Here is a 12,767-nt window from a genome sequence, read left to right as displayed (position 1 = left end):
TCCCTACATATTTACCCACTAATCCCTCCAACCTACGCATCTCAGGACACTAAGGGGCAATTTAGCATGGCCAATCAACCCAACCCGCACATCTTTGGACTGTGGGAGGAAACCGGAGCACCCGGAGGAAACCCACGCAGACACGAGGAGAATGTGCAAACTCCACACAGACAGTGACCCAAGCCGGGAATCGAACCCAGGTCCCTGGAGCTGTGAAGCAGCAGTGCTAACCACTGTGCTACCGTGCCGCCCCTTAATGCAAGGTAGGTCCATTCAAAAGTCTAATAGCAGCAGGGAAGAAGCTGTTCTCGAGTCGGTTGGTACGTGACCTCAGGCTTTTGTATCTTTTCCCGAAGGAAGAAGGTGGAAGAGAGAATGTCCGGGGTGCATGGGGTCCTTAATTATGCTGGCTGCTTTACCGAGGCAGCAGGAAATGTAGACAGAGTCAATGGATGGGAGGCTGGTTCCTCGGCCATTTCTTTATTTCCTGTTATTAATTCTCCTGTTTCTGACTTTTTGACCAAAACATTCGTTTTTATCAATCTTTTTCCCTTTACATACCTATATAAACTTTTACAGTCAGTTTTTATGTTTCCTGCCAGCTTACTTTGGTACTCTATTTTTCCCTACTTAATCAATCCCTCGGTCTACCTTTGCTGAATTTTAAACTGCTCCCAATCCTCAGCCCTGTTGATTTTTCTGGCCAATTTGTATGCTTCTTCCTTGAATCTGATGTTGTTTCTAATTTCCCGTGAAAACCATGGTTTGGTCACAATCCCCTTACCATTCTTGTGCCAAACAGGAATAAACAACTTCTGGAGTTCACCTATTCATTCTTTAAATGCCTGCCATTGCCTGTTCATTGTCCTTCCTTTCAGTAATGTTTCCCAGTCCATCAAGGACAATTCATGCCTCATACCATCATAGTTACCTTTATTGAGATTGTTCTCAGAATCAATTACATCACTATCCACCTTGACAAAGAATTCTACCACAGATTGCCAACTAATCCTTTCTCATTGCACAACACCCAGTCCAAGATGGCCTGTTCCCTTGTTGGTTCCTCAACATATTGCTCCAGAAAACCATCCCATATACACTCCAGAAATTCCTCCTCTATTGTACTGTGACTAATTTGACTCTCCCAATTTATATGCAGATTAAAGTCACAGATATTCATTTAACACATGCATCTCTGATTTCCTGTCTAAGCTTTTCCCAACATTACCACTATAGTTTGGTGGTCTGTATACCAGCCCCACCAATGCTTTTTTCCCCTTATTGTTTTGTAACTCGACCCAAACACATTCCACATCATCTATGCTAATATCCTTCCTCAATAATGAAGCCGTTGATAGAACCTTGTTTCCTTCTTGAGGAACATCTGATATAATTGGCCTACAACAACCACAACCAACTTCCTTTGTGTCAGGAAGATTTTTGATTTGATTTGATTTATTATTATCACATGTATTAGTATACAGTGAAAGATCAATTTAATATGAGATAGGTACATTCAAAAGTTTCTTTCTATTTCTTTATATTTCTAAAAGTCTGATGGCAGCAGGAAACAAACTGTTCTTGAGTCGGTTGGTACGTGACCTCAGACTTTTGTATCTTTTTCCCGGTGGAAGAAGGTGGAAGAGACTATGCATGGGGTCCTTAATTATGCTGGCTGCTTTTCCAAGGCAGCAGGCAATGTAGACAGTGTCAATGGATAGGAGGTTGGTTTGCAAGATGGACTGGGCTAAATTCACAACTCTTTGTAGTTTCTTGCGGTCTTGGGCAGAGCAGGAGACATGCCAAGCTGTGATACAACCAGAAAGAATGCTTTCTATGGTTCATCTGTTAAAGTTGATGAGAATCATAGGAACATACCAAATTTCCTTAGCCTCCTGAGGAAGGAGAGGCGTTGGTGAGCTTTCTTAACTATAGCATCGGCATGGAGGAACCAGGACAGGTTTTTGGGGATCTGGACACCTGGAAACTTGAAGTTCTTGACCATTTCCACTTCATCCCCATTGATGTTAACAGGGGCATGTCCTCCACTACGCTTCCTGAAGTCAATGACTATCTCCTTTGTTTTGCTGACATTGAGGGATAGATTACTGTCATCACACCAGTCATTAGATTCTCTATCTCTTTCCTGTACTCCATCTCACCATTGTTTGAGACCCGACCCACTATGGTGGTGCTATTAGCAAACCTGAAAATCGAGTTGGAGGAGAATTTGGCCACACAGACATAAGTGTATAAAGAATATAGTAAGGGATTGAGGACACAGCCTTGGGGGGGGGGGGGGGGGGGGGGGCGGGGTGGTGGCACCAATGTTGAGGATGATCGCAGAGGAGGTGTTGTTGCCTTTTGTTATGGTTCAGCTTAGAAATTCCAAAGTGTTTTATGAAGCCCACCTGAATCACAAGTTTTGCATCTTGAATTTGGTGAGGATAAGCATGATATGTTCCATTTCAGGTATGATTCAAAGGACCCACTAGGAAGTGTTTATCAAACAAAGTTTATTTAAGAATATAGTGAACATATACGGAGCAAAAATCAGTAATAGCTTTTATCAATTACAAGTGAAAACAAAACAACCACAATAATGTATAACCCTTAACCAATATATATCAGATGTTCCAATCAAAACCAATATCCAATAAACAAAACCCGTTAAACAGATTTATCACTGCACAGGCTAAAACTCACATGATACTGGAATCCAGTTCCTTGGGTTGAATGCTAATTTCAAATGGTCTTGGAAACTCAGAACAGTTTGTAGTCAGATCAGCTCCACAAAATACCAAAACACAGATTATTTACTGCAGCATGGCAACAAGCCTTTCTTTCAGCTAACTGGTAATGGTGTTGAAGGCTGATCTGTACTCAATAAGTAGGAGTCTAACATAGGTTTCTTTGTTATCCAGGTGTTCCAGGGTTGAGTGTAGGGCTAGGGAGATGGCGTCTGCTGTGGACCTGTTGTGGCTGTAGGCGAACTTTCGTGGATCCAGGGAATCTGGGAGGCCGGAATTGATTCATACCATGACTAATCTTTCGAAGCACTTCATAATTATAAATGTCAGAGCCACAGCGCGATAGTCATTAAGGTACACTGCCTGGCTTTTCTTTGGTACTGGGATGATAGTCGTCTCTTTGAAGCAGATAAGGACCTCAGGTTAGTGTAAAGAGAGGTTAAAGGTGTCTGCGAATACCCCCGCCAGCTGGTCCGTGCAGAATCTGAGTGCTCATCCAGGTATCCCATCAGGGCCAATCGCTTTCCATGGGTTGACTTTCGAGAAGCCTGATCTGCTGCTTCACAGCTCCAGGGTCCTGGGTTCGATTCCCGGCTTGGGTCACTGTCTGTGTGGAGTTTGCACATTCTCCTAATGTCTGCGTGGGTTTCCTCCGGGTGCTCCGGTTTCCTCCCACAGTCCAAAGATGTGCGGGTTCGGTTGATTGGCCAGGTTAAAAATTGCCCCTTAGAGTCCTGAGATGCGTAGGTTAGAGGGATTAGCAGGTAAAATATGTGGGGGTAGGGTCTGGGTGGGATTGTGGTCAGTGCAGACTCGATGGGCTGAATGGCCTCCTTCTGCACTGTAGGGTTTCTATGATTTCTATGATGTCTGCGATGGTGACCTCGGATACCGGTTCGGCCGAGGCTTCTGGGGCAGGAGGCGTGCTCTCGCTGAGCTCTTGCTCAAAACAGGCATAGAATACATTGAGCTCATCCGGGAGGGGTGCACTGGTGCCAGCGATTCTACATGCCTTCATCTTGTAGCCTGTTACATCTTGCAGACCCTGCCATAGTCAGTGGGAGTCTGTGTGGCTAATCTGGGACTCTAGCTTTGTCCGGTACTGTCTTGTGGCATCTTTGACGGATCTCCTTAGATCGTATCTGGATTTCTTTCATCGGTCAGGGTCACCTGACTTGAACGCCTCAGACCTGGACTTCAGCAAGCAGTGGATATCCCTGTTCATCCATGGTTTCCGGTTGGGAAACACATGGATTTGCTTCTTTGGCACACAGTCTTCTACACACTTACTAGTGAAGTCAGTTACTGTAGTGGTGTACTCGTTCAGGCTGGTCGCCAAGTTTTTAAATATTGACCAGTCCACTGACTCCAAGCAGTCCCATAGGAGATCATCCGATTCCTCAGACCAACATTGCACGACTTTCTTTATCAGATTCTCTCATTTCAGTTTTTGCTTGTAAGCCGGGAGCAGGAGCACAGCCTTGTGGTCTGATTTGATTACAACCATTGGAGAATTTTCCCCTTGCTCTCATGGGCTACCGTGTCACTCGGGTTAAATGCTGCCTTGATGTCAAAGGTAGTCACTCTCAACTCACTTCTGGAATTGAGTTCTTATATTTACGCTTGGAACAAGTCTGAAATTAGTTCTGCAGCCAAATCATCCTGGCAGAACCTAATCTGAATTGAGCAAATTATTGGTGACTAAGAGGTATTTACCAACTCTGTTGATGACCTTCTAATCTCTGTAGCTTGGTCCCATATTCAGAAGTCTAGCAGTTTGTTTTGTTTGGCCATTTAGTAGATGGAATGTACCTCTGTTGACTCTTGATCTCAGAGAAGCTTGAAATCTAGTCTCTCGTTGGCCTGGCCAGAATTTTTTGCCCATCCCTAATTACGTTTGAGAAGGCTGCTTTCTTGAACCACTGCAGTCCCTGATGTGAAGGTACACCCATAGTGCTATTAGAAAGAGAGTTCCAGGATTTTGACCCAGTGACTATTTCCAGTTCAAAGTGTTGAGTAACTTGGAGGGAAACTTCCAACTGGTGGTGTTTCCATGTGTATGCTGCCCTTGTCCTTTGAATGGGAGCAGTCGTGGGTTTGGAAAGTGCTCCCTAAGGAATACATGAATTAAGAATAGGTCACTTGGCCTCTCAAATCTGATTCGCCATTCAATAAGATGATCTGATTGTAACTTCAACCCCTCAGTCCTGCCAAACTCCAATAACCTTTAACCCCCTTGTTGATCAAGAATCTATCTAGATCTGCCTTAAAAATATTCAAACACTCTGCTTCCACTGCCTTTTGAGGAGGGATGTTCCAGACTCTCATGACCCTATGAGAGAAAAAATTCTTCTCGTCGCTGTTTTAAATGAGCAATGCCTTATTTTTAAACAGTGACCCCCCTAGTCCTAGATTCTCTGAAAAAAGGAAACATCCTCTCCACATCCACCCTGTCAATACCCCTCAGGATCAAATTGCCTCTTATTCTTCTAAACTCTAGTGAATACAAACCTAACCTCTCCAACCTTTCTGCATAAGATAACTGCCCATTCCTGGTATTAGTCTAGTAAGCCTCCTTTGAACTGCTTCTAATGCCTTGCCTTGGTGAGTTCCTATATGCATCTTGTGGAAGGTACACACTGCTGCCACTGCTTGTTGATGGTGGAGGGAGAGAGTTTGGAAAAGGTGCCAATAAAGCAGGTTGCCTTCTCCTGGATGGTGTCAAACATCTTAATGTTGTTGGAGCTGCAATCATCCAGTTAAGTGGAGAGTATTCCATCACACTCCTTGTAGATGGTGGACAGGCTTTGGGGAGTCAGGAGGTGAGTTACTTTCCGCAGAGTTCCTAGCTTCTGACCTGCTTTGCAGCCACAATATTTCAGTTTCTGGTCAATGACAACCCCAGGATGCTGACAGCAATGGTAATGCCATTGAATGTCAAGGGGCGATGGTTAGGTTCTCTCTTGTTGGAGATGGTCATTGCCTGGCATTTGTGTAATGCAAAGTTATTTGCCACTTGTCAGGCCAAGCCTGGATATTGTCCAAGTCTTCCTGCATTTTGGCCATGGACTACTTCAGTATCTGAGGAGTCATGAATGGTGCTGAATATTGTACAATCATCCTCACATCTGATCTTACGATGGAAGGAAGGATATTGATGAAGCAGTTGAAGATAGTGGAACCTAGGACTCTGCAGTGATGTCCTAGAGCTGAGATGATTCACCTCCAATCACCACAACCATCTTCCTTTGTGTTAGGTCTGACTCCATCAAGTGGAGAGTCTCCCTCCAGATTTCCATTGACTTCAGTTTTGCTCGGGCTCTTTGGTACCATACTCAGTGAAATGCTGCCATGATGTCAAGGGCAGTCATTCTCACCTCACATCTGGAATTCAGCTCTTTGTTCCATGTTTGAACCAAGGCAGTAATGAGGTCAGGAACTGAGTGACCCTAGTGAACCCCAAACTGAATGTTAGAAGACAGATTATTGCTAAGAAAGTACCACTTGATCGTAAAAGTGATCAGCACTTTTCCACCACTTTACTGATGATTGAGAATAAATTGATGGGGCAGTAATTGGCTGGGTTAGGTTTGTCCTGCATTTTGTGGATTGAACATACCTGGGCAATTTTCCACGTTGCTGGGGAGACGCCAGTGTTCTAGCTGTACAAGAACAGTTTGACTAAGGGTGCAACAAGATCTGGCCCTCAAGTCTTTAGTACTACTGCTGGGGTATTGTCAGCGCCCATAGCCTTTGTAGTAACCAGTGCTTTCAGCTGTTTCTTGATGTCTGTGATGCTGGTGACATCTGGAGGAGGCCGAGATGGACCATCCATGTGGCACTTCTGGCTAAAGATTGTTGCAGATGCTTCAGCCATATCTGTTGCATTGATGTGCTGAGCTCCTTCATCATTGTGGATGGGGATAGAGTCATAGAGGTTTACAACATGGAAACAGGCCCTTTGGCCCAACTTGTCCATGCCGCCTTTTTTTTTTAAAACCCCTAAGCTAATCCCAATTGCCCGCATTTGGCCCATATCCCTCTATACCCATCGTACCCATGTAACTATCTAAATGCTTTTAAAAAGATAAAATTGCACCCCCCTCTACTGCTACCTCTGGCAGCTTGTTCCAGACACTCACCACCCTCTGTGTGAAACAATTGCCCCACTTTTGTATCTCTCCCCTCTCACCTTAAACCTATGCCCTCTAGTTTTAGACTCCCCTACCTTTGGGAAAAGATATTGACTATCTGCCTTGTCTATGCCCCTCATTATTTTATAGACCTCTATAAGGTCACCCCTCAGCCTCCTGCGCTCCAGAGAAAAAAGTCCCAGTCTATTCAGCCTCTCCTTATAACTCAATCCATCAAGTCCCGGTAGCATCCTAGTAAATCTTTTCTGCACTCTCTCTAGTTTAATAATATCCTTTCTATAATAGGGTGACCAGAATTGCACACAGTATTCCAAGTGTGGCCTTACCAATGTCTTGTACAACTTCAACAAGACGTCCCAACTCCTGTATTCAATGTTCTGACCGATGAAACCAAGCATGCCAAATGCCTTCTTCACCATTCTGTCCACCTGTGACTCCACTTTCAAGGAGCTATGAACATGTACCTCTAGATCTCTTTGTTCTGTAACTCTCCCCAACACCCTACCATTAACTGAGTAAGTCCTGCCCTGGTTCAATCTACCAAAATTAAACTCCATCTGCCATTCGTCAGCCCACTGGCTCAATTGATCAAGATCCTGTTGCAATTGGAGATAACTTTCTTCACTGTCCACTATGCCACCAATCTTGGTGTCATCTGCAAACTTACTACCCATGCCCCCTATATTCTCATCCAAATCATTAATATAAAAGATACTTGTGGACCTTCCTCATCCAGTTAGTTGCATAATTGTCCACCACCATTCATGACTGGATGTGGCAGCACTGTGGGTTTTGCAAACACTTAACTGTGTCTATTACTTGCTGCCTCCGTTGTTTGGCATGCCTGTGTTGTAGCTTAATCAGTTTAACACCTCATTTTTAGGTATGGTTGCCCTCTTGCACTCTTGATTTAATAAGGATTGATCCCTTGACTGTTGGTAATGATAGAGTGGGGAATAACCATGAGGTTAAAGATTGTGGTGGAATACAGTTCTCCTGCAGGTAGCCAATCTTGATTTGATTTGATTTATTATTGTCACATGTATTAGTATACAGTGAAGAGTATTGTTTCTTGCATGCTATACAGACAAAGCATACCATTCATAGAGAAGGAAAGGAGAGAGTGCAGAATGTAGTATTACAGTCATAGCTAGGATGTAAGAAAGATCAACTTAGTGCGAGGTAGGTCCATTCAAAAGTCTGATGGCAGCAGGGAGGAAGCTGTTCTTGAGTCGGTTGGTACGTGACCTCATCCCCATATCTTTTTCCCGACGGAAGAAGGTGGAAGAGAGTATGTCCGGGGTGTGTGGGGTCCTTGATTATGCTGGCTGCTTTTCCGAGGCAGCGGGAAGTGTAGACAGAGTCAATGGATGGGAGGCTGGTTTGCGTGATGGACTGGCTACATTCACAACACTTTGTAGTTCCTTGTGGTCTTGGTTAGAGCAGGAGCCATACCAAACTGTGATACAACCAGAAATAATGTTTTCTATGTTGCATCTGTAAAAGCTGGTGAGAATCAAAGCGGACATTCCAAATTTCCTTAGTCTTTTGAGGAAGTAGAGGCATTGGTGGGCTTTCTTAACTATAGTGTCAGCAAGGGGGGACCAGGACAGGTTATTTGATTTGATTTGATTTATTATTGTCACATGTAATAGCATACAGTGAAAAGTATTGTTTTTGCATGCTATACAGACAAAACATACCGTTCACAGAGAAGGAAATATAGCATCATAGAAACCCTACAGAAAGAGGCCATTCAGCACCTTTAATTCTGCACTGACCGCAATCCCACCCAGGCCCTATCCCCATATCCCTACACATTTTACCCACTAATCCCTCAACCTACGCATCTCAGGACTCTAAGGGGCAATTTTTTAGCATGGCCAATCAACCTAACCCGCACATCTTTGGACTGTGGGAGGAAACCGGAGCACCCGGAGGAAACCCACGCAGACACGAGGAGATTTTGCAAACTCCACACAGTGTCTCCAAGCCAGGAATCGACCCCAGGTCCCTGGAGCTGTGAAGCAGCAGTGCTAACCACTGTGCTACCGTGCCGCCGAGAGAGTGCAGAATGTAGTGTTACAGTCATAGCTAGGGTGTAGTGAAAGATCAACTTAATGCAAGGTAGGTCCATTCAAAAGTCTGACAGCAGCAGGGAAGAAGCTGTTCTTGAGTCGGTCGGTACGTGACCTCAGACGTTTTATCTTTTTCCCAACGGAAGAAGGTGGAAGAGAGAATGTCTGGGGTTTTTGGGTACATAATTATGCTGGCTGCTTTGCTGAGGCAGCGGGACATGTAGACAGAGTCAATGGATGGGAGGCTGGTTTGCGTGATGAATTGGGCTACATTCACGACCTTTTGTAGTTCCTTGCGGTTTTGGGCAGAGCAGGAACCATACCAAGCTGTGATATAACCAGAAAGAATGTTTTCTATGGTGCATCTGTAAAAGTATGGCGATCTATCTGATGATCTGGACACCTAAAAACCTGAAACTCCCAACCATTTCTACTTCGTCCCCGTTGATGTAGACAGGGGCATGTTCTCCACTACGTTTTCTGAAGTCGATGACTATCTCCTTCGTTTTGTTGACATTAAGGGAGAGATTATTGTTGTTGCACCAGTTCACCAGATTCTCTATCTCATTCCTGTACTCTGTGTCATCATTGTTTGAGATCAGTGGTGTCATCAGCAAACCTGAAAATCGAGTTGGGGGGAATTTGGCCACACAATCATAGGTGTATAAGGAGTATAGTAAGGGGCTGAGGACACAGCCTTGTGGGGCACCGGTGTTGAGGATGATCGTGGAGGAGGTGTTGTTGCCTATCCTTACTGATTGTGGTCTGTGGGTTAGGAAGTTCAGGATCCAGTTGCAGAGGGAGGAGTCGAGGCCTCGGCCACAGATTTTGGAGATGAGTTTCACAGGAATAATGGTGTTGAAGGCTGAGCTGTAGTCAATAAATAGGAGTCTGACACAGTTGTCTTTGTTATCTAGGTGTTCCAGGGTTGAATGCAGGGCCAGGGAGATGGCATCTGCTGTGGACCTGTGGGGGTAGGCCAAATGTAGTGGATCCAGGCAATCCGGGAGGCAGTTTTGCGGCAATAGCACTACATTGCTGCCAACCCTTACCTTACAGCTACGTTAATAAAGTAAAATAAACAGTTACATATATCTTGCTGATGAAACTATATTGTCGCTTGCGCTAACGAGGACTGGTAGAAGTACAATGGTCTGAATGATCTCCTTCTGTTCTGTATGGTTCCGTGAAGGTGGTCAGAAGATTTAGCAAGTGCTGCAGTTTCAGAGCGCGCAACCATTAATTATTATAGAACATAGAACATAGAACATAGAACAGTACAGCACAGAACAGGCCCTTCGGCCCACGATGTTGTGCCGAGCTTTATCTGAAACCAAGATCAAGCTATCCCACTCCCTATCATCCTGGTGTGCTCCATGTGCCTATCCAATAACCGCTTAAATGTTTCTAAAGTGTCTGACTCCACTATCACTGCAGGTAGTCCATTCCACACCCCAACCACTCTCTGCGTAAAGAACCTACCTCTGATATCCTTCCTGTATCTCCCACCACGAACCCTATAGTTATGCCCCCTTGTAATAGCTCCATCCACCCGAGGAAATAGTCTTTGAACGTTCACTCTATCTATCCCCTTCATCATTTTATACACCTCTATTAAGTCTCCCCTCAGCCTCCTCCGCTCCAGAGAGAACAGCCCTAGCTCCCTCAACCTTTCCTCATATGACCTACCCTCCAAACCAGGCAGCATCCTGGTAAATCTCCTCTGCACTCTTTCCAGCGCTTCCACATCCTTCTTATAGTGAGGTGACCAGAACTGCACACAATATTCCAAATGTGGTCTCACCAAGGTCCTGTACAGTTGCAGCATAACCCCACGGCTCTTAAACTCCAACCCCCTGTTTATAAAAGCTAAGTAAGAGGTTTAACAACACCAGGTTAAAGTCCAACAGGTTTATTTGGTAGCAAAAGCCACACAAGCTTTCGAGGCTCTGAGCCCCTTCTTCAGGTGAAGAAGGGGCTCAGAGCCTCGAAAGCTTGTGTGGCTTTTGCTACCAAATAAACCTGTTGGACTTTAACCTGGTGTTGTTAAACCTCTTACTGTGTTTACCCCAGTCCAACGCCGGCATCTCCACATTATAAAAGCTAACACACTATAGGCCTTCTTCACAGCTCTATCCACTTGACTGGCAACCTTTAGAGATCTGTGGATATGGACCCCAAGATCTCTCTGTTCCTCCACAGTCTTCAGAACCCTACCTTTGACCCTGTAATCCACATTTAAATTTGTCCTACCAAAATGAATCACCTCACATTTATCAGGGTTAAACTCCATTTGCCATTTTTCAGCCCAGCTTTGCATCCTATCTATGTCTCTTTGCAGCCTACAACAGCCCTCCACCTCATCCACTACTCCACCAATCTTGGTGTCATCAGCAAATTTACTGATCCACCCTTCAGCCCCCTCCTCTAAGTCATTAATAAAAATCACAAAGAGCAGAGGACCAAGCACTGATCCCTGCGGCACACCGCTAGCAACCTGCCTCCAATCCGAAAATTTTCCATCGACCACCACCCTCTGTCTTCGGTCAGACAGCCAGTTACCTATCCAATCGGCCAACTTTCCCTCTATCCCACACCTCCTCACTTTCATCATAAGCCGACCATGGGGGACCTTATCAAACGCCTTACTAAAATCCATGTATATGACATCAACTGCCCTACTTTCATCAACACACTTAGTTACCTCCTCAAAAAATTCTATCAAATTTGTGAGGCACAACTTGCCCTTCACGAATCCGTGCTGACTATCTCGGATTAATCCGCATCTTTCTAAATGGTCGTAAATCCCATCCCTAAGGACCCTTTCCATCAATTTACCAACCACCGAAGTAAGACTAACCGGTCTATAATTACCAGGGTCATTTCTATTCCCTTTCTTAAACAGAGGAACAACATTCGCCATTCTCCAGTCCTCTGGCACCATCCCCGTGGACAGCGAGGACCCAAAGATCAACGCCAAAGGCTCTGCAATCTCATCCCTTGCCTCCCACAGAATCCTAGGATACATTTCATCAGGCCCAGGGGACTTATCGACCTTCAGTTTATTCAAAACTGCCAAGACATCCTCCCTCCGAACATCTATTTCCTCCAGCCTATTAGCCTGTAACACCTTCTCTTCCTCAAAAACATGGCCCCTCTCCTTGGTGAACACTGAAGAAAAGTATTCATTCATCACCTCGCCTATCTCTACTGACTCCATACACAAGTTCCCACTACTGTCCTTGACCGGCCCTAACCTCACCCTGGTCATTCTTTTATTCCTCACATAAGAGTAAAAAGCCTTGGGGTTTTCCTTGATCCGACCCGCCAAGGACTTCTCATGTCCCCTCCTAGCTCTCCTAAGCCCCTTTTTCAGCTCATTCCTTGCTAACTTGTAACCCTCAATCGAGCCATCTGAACCTTGTTTCCTCATCCCTACATAAGCTTCCCTCTTCCTTTTCACAAGACATTCCACCTCTTTTGTGAACCATGGTTCCCTCACTCGGCCATTTCCTCCCTGCCTGACAGGAACATACCTATCAAGGACATCCAGTATTTGTTCCTTGAAAAAGTTCCACTTTTCATTAGTTCCTTTCTCTGACAGTTTCTGTTCCCAACTTATGCCCCCTAATTCTTGCCTAATCGCATCATAATAACCCCTCCCCCAATTGTAAACCTTGCCCTGCCGTACGGCCCTATCCCTCTCCATTGCAATAACAAAAGACACCGAATTGTGGTCACTATCTCCAAATTGCTCTCCCACAACCAAATCTAACACTTGGCCC

Source organism: Mustelus asterias, chromosome 15 (genome assembly GCF_964213995.1).
Source record: "Mustelus asterias chromosome 15, sMusAst1.hap1.1, whole genome shotgun sequence".
NCBI lineage: Eukaryota > Metazoa > Chordata > Chondrichthyes > Carcharhiniformes > Triakidae > Mustelus > Mustelus asterias.
Note: the sequence above shows the minus strand (reverse complement) of the source record.